This window comes from Dreissena polymorpha, chromosome 4, assembly GCF_020536995.1.
Source record: "Dreissena polymorpha isolate Duluth1 chromosome 4, UMN_Dpol_1.0, whole genome shotgun sequence".
NCBI classification, from domain to species: domain Eukaryota; kingdom Metazoa; phylum Mollusca; class Bivalvia; order Myida; family Dreissenidae; genus Dreissena; species Dreissena polymorpha.
The window spans coordinates 112052475-112061673 of NC_068358.1; the positions used below are offsets into that span (position 1 = coordinate 112052475).

A 9199-nucleotide genomic window follows, 5' to 3' on the forward strand; every position below is an offset into this window, starting at 1 on the left:
AGAAGTACAAATAAGTTAATTACAAAAATATCCATACTATACAAACATTGCACTTTCAAGTTATAGTTAGATGACATACAGTTTCTTTATTTCGATGACTGATACCTGATAACAAATGTCAGCCTTTGGTCATAGACGGCTAAAAAACAATCGTCATATTTCATGCCGTACAATTTGCCAAAAGTTCACAAGGTTGGTTTCTGATATTTGGAAAAGAAGAACAGTACTTTTCACAACTTCTTTCAAAATTATCAAGACGTGTTACTGGAAATAATAAGTGGCACTATTTATTTTTTTATTTAATTTTAATATGTTCTAGTTTATCTAGAACATCTAGAACATTTAGACAATCTACAGCTCCGGTAATTTCACTGTTGGATGTGTCTGTTCCTTTGACACTATCACCTGAAATACTTTAATTTAAGAGACCCTGCATAGTGGGTATCAAAAGAAACAGGGTTGGGTTGACCGTTCAGGGGCGGTAACCTTGTTTTTAACCAATTGTTTATGTTCGTTATGGACTTGTGTGTCTAGTCTAGTTTGTCCTAAGTCTTACGGCTGAACAATATATCATTTGCCACACACAAATCACCTCGTAGTGATGATACAGTTGTTTTTAAAGTAATGCAACTTAGGTTTGACTTAACGCCTAATATTGTTAGAGATAAGATACATTTTTGGACATGTAATGAGTCTTCTCTTTTAACAGTGTACTACATATATGCCGATATTGCACCGGTTTAAACATGCATTAATGGCCACTTTTTAAATGGATACATTAATATACAATTGGTTGGCCAGTTGCCATGTTGGTAATTCATTGTTATGCAGTATTATTGAATTAAGTTTAAGATCATGATGACATAGTATGGCGTTATGTACAATTGAATCATAGGCGATCATTATATGCATAATTATTCAGAGCCACATCATTAATATTTAGCTAAACTGCATGCTGTCGAGTTAAAATGTATAATTACATTTATATTTTAAATGTGTGCATAGGAAACAGATACAACTAATAATGTCATTGAATGAACAAATGATTGCTCATTAAAAAGCGTCGTGCACAAACAGCATGAAAACACACTACTTCAACTGGTAGAAAAAATACAGAAGAATACAAAAAGGGACATGTATGTGTCGCTCTAAACAAGCGTTCACTCTACGTGCACAATCTATTTAAAGAATTCGCAAAGTAAACCATTCTTTTGGACAAAAGTAAAATTATAAAACCACAAAACCATGACTCTTAGACTGAGGCCATTACAACCGCTAGTCATCTTGACGTGCAAGGTTGCATAGTCATCGCCATAAGCTATACATCTTACACTTTGTCAACAAAACTGTTTTATACAGATTTTATTGTTTACATTTGAGAAGATATAAATCGTTCACACGACTTAATATTTCATATATTTCATACAGGTACAATATAACCCACAATTGCTAATGATGATGATAATGATGGTGATGATGTTGATGATGATTGTGTATATATTCGTTTTTTATGACGTTCTGCAACAATAGCATAACTGGTAAAAGGTTTAACGAGTGGTTTGTTACACTAATTTTGTATATACTTAACAATTTAGGAGAAAAATCAAACAAGTGTGTCACTTAATTGTTAAGCTGATACGGTTATGTGCTATTAAATAAAAATAAAGTTAAACAATATCAAATATTTCACTAGTTTATACGCATATTTCGAACGAACATTTGGTATGAAATAAATGGGTGCAATATGATTATGCAAATTACAAATACTCATCAACAGACAATTGTATTATTTTTGATATCAAAGAGAGCGTAACATAACATGCATTTTGCGTCTATGATGATCGAACAAAGTTGCACCACTTATGATGAAATACTATAATACATGTGTATTACAAACGTTAACAGTGTAACATTTTACGTAAATAGTGCGTTCAAAACATTGAAAGCCCTAGTGCCTTTATGTAGATTGAGGTTTTGCCAAAAGACTCAAACGACTTACAGCCGCTGTTGTCTATTTCGGTAAATGACCTTCTTTGGAGAACTTAAATATTATCACCGCTTCCAGCCCATTCATACCAAACTCTTTTTCAAAATCTTCTTTGGACAGGGCGGCCATCAGCGAACCGTCAATAAGGTTATCTCGCAATTTGGTCTCATATTTATCAAGATGCAACCCTTTAATGTTGCACAATGTTGGTTATTATCATTCCATAAAAAAGCACGTAAAACAATCAGGATATACTGATGTTTTACCTAAATGTAAACGCATGCCCTGCTAAATATTTTTACGCTTGATTTTCTGGAAATCCATGTCGTAAATGTTTAGAAAATACTTTCCTTAAATATTTACAATAATTTTTTTATACCTTGATTTCCGTACTCTTTGTCGTATTTCAGATAGGAACTGAAGCGCTCCAATTCCTCAAGATAACCGCGCCATATCTGGGTAGGCGTGTTCTTTAGGCCAATCATGCGCGCAATGCGAAGTTGAGACAGGTACAGGGGCACGTTCACCACGTCTGGTCCCATGACGCCTGGATGAAATAAACAGAAAGTATTAGATGTGTTTGCTTAAACCACATAGTTTCTTATACATGAATCATCGAATATCGAACGTGTCTTCTACGATGACTGCAAAGAATCCATGACTGATCATGATCACTTGAGGCAGCCCCTTGCCAAAGTGCTCGTAGAACTCGGGCACGCTGTAGTCGTTCTTCTCTACGTCGAACTCCATCGTCTTTATTTGTCGCTTGGGCTCGTGCATACCGCTTTTACCTGTAAAGACACAGATGTACAGTATAAAAAGCATTTATTTATTTCCAGTTCTTCTCTAAAGCTTTACATGAACAACATGTTCCGAATTTACGTGGCATTTAGTTACATGATTATAACATTTCAAAACGTCCACCCGTTATGTTCACCCGTTGAACTTAATATAAAGACGATACTTGAGAATACATACACTTGAAAGATGGAATTGGACAATGTAATGTTCTCTTACCGAATTATTATCAAAATTAGTTTGATCTTCGTTTCATGCTCATGGTTCTAAATTTATTATTTAAGTAAAAACTTGTGTTCCTTTCGTTCTAATATTCGACTTTTATACTTAAAATATGTACTGCGAATGTTTGTATTGGTTGTTGAATGTAAAACAACGAGAAATGTTTCAAATATGACAACTGCAATAGTATGTACGTTCAATTATATATAGCTCCGGTAAACATTATTTCATTTCCATCACATGTTCCCATTTGTCTTTGAAATCTCTATTTGGAAAGCATTTTGTTTACAGTAGCGACCATGTACATAATTGGATGACGTAAATAGACCCGTGCTCGACTAAATATCAGATTTCATCGATAAACACTTCCTTGTTTGCAAAATATGGTTATGGAAGTCAAAGCTGGTGTTCGTTTTAGGATTATTATAAACCTACATAAGGTAGTCAAAACAGGATTGAACATGTTGAAGCGAATTTGATTGTTTCAAATAAGACCTTTCACTGGTTGTGATTGTATTTTGTCTATTTGAGCAAGAATGGATCAGTTTCATATAAGACAAACAAACGTGCATGCGACAATTAAGCTTTACTATCGGTACTGAACAAAACACAAGAACATATTATCAACGTTTATTAATTCAATTAATGTATATACAGTATTGATTCAAATTTTGTGCTGGTTCTTTTTGCCCTGATTTTGACTTTTTCAACACATATAAGAAAATGGCGCTTACGCTGATTTGTTCTGATTACACGTTTTTTGCATGCAGAATTTAAATTATGTTTCCGCTTTGATGAGGTAACATAATATGGAGACAATTGGTCCAATACACTGTACAATGAATGCTTTATTACGTACTTTATAGTTAGATGCAGTGTTCTGCCTTTAAACGTTCGTTTATGTCAATCCAAGCTACATCAGAAACGATTGATCAAAAAACTAAATATTTGTTTAACATAATACATTATCACTTTTCATCATCATCATTCCCTTGACCGGTCTGGCCGTTTAAGGAAAATGAGGGTCGACAACACAGAGATCTCTGCCAGTCAGGTCTGTTGTGGGTTGCTTTGAGTAGCTCATCCATAGTGTACAACGTACACTGTCTACATTGTCCATCCAGCTTTTCTTCTTACGGCCTTGACGGCGACTAATCTCTAGTGTGCTCTGGAGAACAGTATTAAAAAAAGAGTCATATTACGAGCCAACATCAAGCTAGCTTTCGTCTTTGATGGTCGCCGCGAGGGGTTATTGTAGGCCAACAGGTGCTGCTGTCATATTCAAGACGTACTTGTTTGTCTTGTTGTCTTCGTAGGAGATGCGGAAAAGTATTCGGAGGCACTTGCGTTCGAAGGCCTGCATTCAGTGTTCTGTCTTAGTCTCGCAGCTGTACAATATGAGAGAGACTACGACGGCCTTGTGGGGAAGCGGATGGAGCTGCTTGTCCAAAACTGCTAAGCTTGGCAATTACTGCGGGCTGACGCCACGGCAATTCTCATTCGGTCCTCAGTACTGGTACTATCCTAAGACAGGGTTGCTCCCATGCTGGTCACTTCATTCAACTTCTCGTCGTCCATTGTCTTCATTGTTGTCGTTCGTGCTGTTCACAATAATCCGTGCTGACCTCCATCCCGTATAGTTTTGCTCGTTTGAAGAGTCAGTTGGCGAGGATTTGGAAGTCACTGCTGCTGCCACCGATGGAGATTGAGGTGTGGTGTTTTATAGTCTTCTGCATTGTATTCTCAAGGAAAAGATTCAACAGGACGGGGAAATCCTGACAAAGTCACAGATCTGTCTACTTCTTATGCAATTTATTTTTCCTTTCAGATCTTCTGTCATAGTGCTGTCATTGATGCAGTCGTCTCCCCTGTGGTTTATCCGCTCGTAAGGGACGTTGTCCATTCCCAGAGATTTTCTACTCTACAGACTACGCACATAGGCGCTCGATGTCAATGACAATGTTGTTGTTTTTAATTTATTGATTTTTTTAGTTACCCGTTGTTTATCATAATGCATACACATACTGAATTAATAAAAATCTTCCGACAAAACGTCTTCTTAAAACAGATAGGTCGACTATGTATGTATAGATATTGACAAGGTAAATCACTCGCCATTTTCTAAAGCAACGGAAGTGCGTCATTATGCATAATTAACTCGCTATCACCCCGCTCGCTTATTGAAATGCGCGCGCAGGCCGGGAACCTCGCTCTTTATACACAATAACAGCCACTATACACTATGGGCGCCAGATTTGATTTTTGACTTGCTGATTTTTTTTTCTGGAAATAACCATGGCAGACGAAATCAAGTTAAACAATTGGTAAGGAGTGATTCATGTGTATGCAATTTACAATATATTTTGTTGATCGCCCCATTAATTGAGTGAAACAATAGTTACAAGGATTTATCACATCGTCTGTGGATGTTTCTGTTGAAACTGAACGTAGATAGAGAAAGATAGAGAAAGAGCAAGGTCCCCGGCCTGCGCGCTCATTTCAATAAGCGAGCGGAGGTGACAGCGATTTAACTATGCATAAAGACGCACTTCCGTTGCTTTTGAAAATGGCGAGTGATTTACCTTGTCAATATCTATGTACAGGGTAAAACTATCTTTTTTTAAATGAACATTAAATGTCGTGAAATTAAATGTCGTGAAATCAGCACCGAGAACCATGATTGACAACACGTAACTGTCCGTGGTGTGCTAAAATGTTCAACAATTTTCGGCAAATTACTCCATTGCAAATATTGCTTACACGATCACTAAATAGTTATTTCAATATGTAATGATCATAACGATAGGTTCAAGACTTAGATCATGATTTTAGCTTGATTTTGATTAGTTTTAGTGTAATATTTATCCCAATGCGTGCTAATCGTAAGAGCATGTATGCTATTTTACGCTAAACAACTGACATCCCCCAGTGAAAGCTTTCTCTTGGAACATGCCTTCTATAATGGCATGGTGGGCAGAGTGCAGACATTGACTTGTCGGATCCTGGTGCTGGCTGCTAGCCATTTTCCTGTCAACTTTCTAAGTTGTTTTTGTCTAATGACCAGTATCCGCTGTATGTGAATAATTGTACAGAAATCATATGCTGACGCTCAATATAAGTGTAATTCGCATAATAAGTTCTCTATTCTTCTTGACTGGTTTTCGGCAAATTCTTTAAAGTAAAAATTGCTATTGAGTGAAGTAGGTTTATTTTCAATACCAGTTTTTACTTTCTCTTTAAGTTATTGTTTTATTGCTTGGCTCAAGATTGACCTGTGATGACTCTTCGTCACAAACATATATGTCCAGAAAATGAAAGTCACAAATAAGATGTTGTTCGAAAGAATCAACTCCCTATTTGCAACGCATTTGACTGCGTAATATTGGTATATTGTGTCTATTGAGTTGATATCTTCCTTCTTAAGATCTATTCACAGCTGCCAGCAACACCACACGACTTCCTTCTTGTTTTACCATGCTGTTTAAAGAAGCTACAATCAAAACTGCTTTTAAGCTTCTACTTATCCCAAAACATTTAAAATGATTTTCTTTTGATCCTGTGCCTTTTTGAAATCAGCAAAAACGGATACGCATTCACCCAACAGTGTCTTTTGAGAAGCAAATCATGGCTAAATAATGTCCACTCGTCAAGACGGTCACGGCTGATCGTGCATTTCTCTGTAATTTTAATCAATGAACTTGAACTATGAACTATGTTTTGATATAATTACTTTCGCTGAGATCTTTTGAGATTTTATTCTAACTTGAACACCAAAATCTAATATCTAAAACAGATAACATTTCAGACGATCATTTTATAGTAAATTTTGATAGAAACATACGCGTCCAACAAAACATTGTGTGAGCATGCGATCGTTGTTGCCTTGTTTTATGAACGAGTTTTACGACGATGTCCACAATTTAGCAACGACTTATAGCGAAATTATATCGCACATACAGATTTATTGATTGTCGACTCCATTAATTATGAGAAGGAAAATAGAGCGCTAAAGAAAAGCGCTTTATTGCTAGATATCAACCATGATTACCATGATGCGTACGTACGATTAAACGTTATGTGTCGCGCATAGTTGCATCGCAATACTATATGCAAACTACACGCTAAATATACAACATAATTATTCAATAAATACAGGTGGTGATTTGTACTAGCAGCATATAGATCATTTTTTTCTGCAAGCATAACTTTTATTGAAAATTCCCCCTGGACGACTGATATTTCAACAATAAATCAGTTAGTTACTTCTTCCTCTTCCGATGCATACATGTATAAAAAACTTTAAGCTTAACAATAACTTGAGAAAATGTTATTTCAAAAATATATCGCTATATTGGATACGGGTCAAATGCGATAGGAGGCTTAAATCAGGGCCCAAAGGCATTGAAAACCGTCCAAACTGCATAACATTGATCATTTAATCCCTAGAGAAAAAGAAGCTTTCTGCTTAGATCAGGGTTTTTTCCATATTCTTACACGGCACATGCCAAATTTCATTTAAGCAAAGAAGAACTTCCTGCCGTTCACATAAAATAGTACACAAGAAAAATAAGATACATGGTATAAATCTTTAGTAAAAACCGTGTTGGTAAAATCACGCACTCTAGATTTAATCCCTACGTATCTAAACTTCAGGCCGTGGGTTTTTCGACAACAAACTATAACGTACAAGAATTATTTCTTTAATATCCTTGCTCGTTGTAGTTGTCACAATAATTATCGTGAAAAAAACTAATCGCGGTCCAACAAAAATAATCATATATCTGATTGTTACAGAATACCGACAGCGAAGCGGGACTGATGTGTTCAGCGAATAGTAGAAGGTTTATGGCAAGCACACCGTTTTCTGAACAACAGGTATAATTCGTTTAAAAAAGGCTACAGCATATTTGTGTTTAATGACAGATAGCAATTGTCGATTTTTAATACACAAGCAATATGATCTCTTTTTTTTAAAAACGTGTGCCGTATTTTTAAAATACAAAGCCGAGTTTACACAAATAAACAATGTTGTTCAAACCTACATACATGAATTGAAAACCAATAAAGAAAAAATAGATTAACAAAATTATCTTACCTTCTACACTCGTTCTTTGTTACCCTTCCTAACATGTGCGACTTTGCGTAACAAGGAAGTTAAGAAGATATCTTACAATGTAAACCATAATATCAGATTTAAGGACAGTTCGTATTACTGTTCATACCGTGATTAGTATAGTTCGCTTTGTGAATCTATGTTACGTTCAACAATATAATAAAGTTTTCGTTGCATATTGTGACAAAGAAATGGTTCAGCTTTATTGCGTTAGTTTAGTTTAGTTTAAACCTATTTATTTTAGCTCGATTGCGTCGAAAGCCTTAGGCTTATATAAACGCTCTCGAGTCCGTTTCCTGGGCCTAGAACCAGTACTTGGTGTCTTTGGGGGAGATCGAAAGAACGCTCCCACGGTGGGGATCGAACACGTGACCTCCCGGTCGCAAGGCGGACACCATATCCATTACACCACGGCGACCTTTATTGCGTTGATGGTATATTAATTTGGTTTTGGACAATATAACTTTGTAGATAATACTGATGGCGGTATTGTTGGCCTAATGATTGATGTTGGTTTCATTACTTTGCGATATTTCAAAAGATGGTTCCCAATTGTTTTGTTTTCATGACAATAAAAAGACTGTGGCATAAACATGCTATAGATGTGTTAACTACCAATCATCGTGGGTTTTTTGTTTTGCGTATATCTATCCTCACTGATTCTGCATTTGTGTTTTAATTTAAGTGATGGACTCCCAGAACAGTCAACTCTGAACCATTACACCAGAAGTCTGAAGAAATGAAAGTTTGCAGCAGTTGACTTTGTACTGGTTGTGTTTAAAGTTTATTTAATACCAGTGACGTGTGTCATATTGTCTCTATAATACAGTCAATTAATACAACACAATCTGAACGAATGTAAAATTATTATACGTTTTTAATAAGATTGATAAATTTTGAATATGCAACAAGTCGGGATTAAGACGCAGTCGATAGCGGTCATTTCGTGAGCTAATATGACTACATGAATGTTACCCATAGTTAAATGTAAATTTTAAAGCATTAAATGTAAATAATGCAAATTATGAATCCGTAAGCTTAGCATAGAACTTCCTCATTGTGACGTTAATCGTGGATAT

The 9199-nt window shown here is 35.8% G+C and overlaps 1 long non-coding RNA gene across 1 annotated transcript in view; it reads right to left on the minus strand.

The window, feature by feature from the left end:
* The window catches only part of LOC127879603 (uncharacterized), a 17766-nt gene extending 9599 nt beyond the window's left edge, over positions 1-8167 (minus strand). The window contains exons 1-2 of the long non-coding RNA XR_008049168.1: positions 8103-8167; positions 2367-2778 (exon numbers count right to left, since the gene is read on the minus strand). This is a non-coding gene — a long non-coding RNA (uncharacterized LOC127879603). The remainder of the gene's footprint in view (positions 1-2366; positions 2779-8102) is intronic.
* Positions 8168-9199: the final 1032 nt, after the last annotated feature.